This window comes from Lonchura striata, chromosome 27 (genome assembly GCF_046129695.1).
Source record: "Lonchura striata isolate bLonStr1 chromosome 27, bLonStr1.mat, whole genome shotgun sequence".
In the NCBI taxonomy this organism is placed as follows: domain Eukaryota; kingdom Metazoa; phylum Chordata; class Aves; order Passeriformes; family Estrildidae; genus Lonchura; species Lonchura striata.
This window is the reverse complement of record NC_134629.1, coordinates 8481814-8484787: the sequence shown is the minus strand read 5'-3', so window position 1 is coordinate 8484787 and position 2974 is coordinate 8481814.

Here is a 2974-nt window from a genome sequence, read left to right as displayed (position 1 = left end):
GAGGGGACGTGGGGACAGCTGGGGACAATCGGGGACAGGGGGACACATGCGGGGACAGGGGGACACTGGGGACACTGAGGGCATTGGGGACACTGGGGACATTGGGGACACTGGGGACATTGGGGACACTGGGGGGACTGGGGACACTGGGGGGACTGGGGACACTGGGGGGACTGGGGGCATTGGGGACATTGGGGGATATTTGGGACACTGGGACATTGGGGACACTGGGGGCATTGGGGACACTGGAGGACACTGGGGACATTGGGGACACCCAAGGGACACCCAGGGGACACTGGGGACATTGGGGACACTGGGGGCATTGGGGACACTGGAGGACACTGGGGACATTGGGGACACCCAAGGGACACCCAGGGGACACTGGGGACATCGGGAGGTGCAGGGGGTGGCCAGGGCTGTCCCTGCTGCACACTCGGGGACAGGGGGACACTCATGGGGATGTCGGACAGACGTGGGGACACCGGGACACAAGGACAAGAAGGACATGGGGACATGAGGATAGGGGGACACACGGACAGGGGGACACACACAGTGACACACATGGGGGGACACACACACGGACAGGTGACAGGGGACACGGTGGCACGCACAAGGACAGGGCACAGGGACACGGTGACACACATGGGGACAAACACGGGGACAGAGACACAGGGACAGGGGACAGGGACACGGGGACACATGTAGGGACACGCAAGGGGACAGGGACATGGGGACACGTGGGGACAGGGGACAGGGACACAGGGACACGGTGACACACTCGGGGACACGGGCACAGGGACAGGGACACAGGGACACACACAGAGACACGGTGACACACACAGGGATGCACACGGGGACACAGGGACAGGGACATAGGGACACACACGGTGACACACTCGGGGACACGGTGACACACATGGTAACACACATGGTGACACACACGGTGACACACACGGTGACACGGTGACACACATGGTAACACACATAGTGACACACACAGTGACACACTCGGGGACACGGTGACACACATGGTAACACACATGGTGACACACATGGTGACACACACGGTGACACACTCAGGGACACGGGCACAGGGACAGGGACACAGGGACACACACAGAGACACGGTGACACACATGGTAACACCATGGTGACACACACGGTGACACACACGGTGACACACACGGTGACACACTCGGGGACACGGTGACACCCCTCACCGGGCGGTCACAGCCCGCTGCCCCCGGACACTGCTGGGGCTCAATTACACCTCATTAGCAGCCGGGACTCGTCCGCTATCAATAATTAATCGATAATTTATCCATAATTAATGGTAATTGATCAATAATTCACCGATCACTCATCAATAATTCACCGATTATTGATCCCCCTGGCCCCAAACACCGCTGAGCTGCTGGGGGGGCAGCGCCTGCAGCACCCCCAGAGACCCCAAAATCCAGAAACCCAAAAATCCAGAAACCCAAAACCCAGAAACCCAAAATCCAGAAACCCAAAATCCAGAGAGATACCCCAAAATCCAGAAACCCAAAAATCCAGAGAGATACCCCAAAATCCAGAAACCCAAAACCCAGAAACCCAAAAATCCAGAAACCCAAAAATCCAGAGAGATACCCCAAAATCCAGAAACCCAAAATCCAGAAACCCAAAATCCAGAGAGATACCCCAAAATCCAGACACCCAAAATCCAGACACCCAAAATCCAGAAACCCAAAGTCCAGACACCCAAAATCCAGAGACCCCAAAATCCAGAGAGAGACCCCAAAATCCAGAAACCCACAATCCAGAAACCCAAAACCCAGAGACCCCAAAATCCAGAGAGATACCCCAAAATCCAGAAACCCAAAATCCAGAAACCCAAAATCCAGAGACCCCAAAATGCACGGACCCCAAAATTCAGAGAGACCCCACAAAACGCACCGGGTCCCTGGATTTTGGGTCTCTGGGTTTTGGGTCTCTCCAGATTTTGGGGTTTCTGGATTTTGGAGTTTCTGGATTTGGGTCTCTCTGGATTTTGGGATTTCTGTATTTCAGGCTCTCCAGATTTTGGGATTTCTGTATTTCGGGCTCTCCGGATTTTGGGGTTTCTGGATTTTGGGTCTCTCCGGATTTTGGGGTTTCTGTCTTTTGGGGTTTCCGGATTTTGGGGATTTCTGTATTTTGGGGTTTCCGGATTTGGGTCTCTCCGGATTTTGGAGTTTCTGGATTTTGGGATCTCTGGATTTTGGGGTCTCTGGATTTTGAGGTTTCTGTATTTTGGGCTCTCCGGATTTTGGGCTCTCTGGATTTTGGGCTCTCTGGATTTTGAGGTTTCTGGATTCTGAGTCTCTCCGGATTTTGGGGTTTCTGTATTTTGGGGTTTCCGGATTTTGTGTCTCTCCGGATTTTGGGGTCGCTCCCGCCGTGTCCCCCCTCCCCTCCCCTCCCCCTCAATTCCCACGATCGCTGGGTGTGTCCGCCCCTCCCCCTCCCTCCCTCCCCTCCCCCGCCCGCGCGTGTCGCGACACGTGCGCGACCCCGCCCGGCGCGCGCACGCGCGGGTGGGGGAGGGGACGGACACGCGGGGACGCGCGCGGGTGGGGGAGGGGAACGGGGAGGGGTCCCGGAGCGGGGGGGGGAGGGGGGGGAGGGGACACCGAGGTGACAGCTCGGGGGGGGGGGCGGGGAGGGGACACGCGTGGGGCGCGACACGCGCGGGAGGCCCCGCCCCCTCCCCGCCCCTCCCCCTCCCCAAATCCGCCCCCTCCCCCCCCCCCGTGCCCCAATTCCGCGCGCCGCCATTGGCCCAACCGGGGGGGGGAGGGGACACGGGGGGACACGGGGAGGGGGAGGGGGGACACGGCGGGGGGAACCGGGACAGCCCCGGTACCGAGAGCGGGGGGGAACCGGGACAGCCCCGGTACCGACAGCGCCGGGCCGGGGAGAACCGGGACAGCCCCGGTACCGAGAGCCGGGG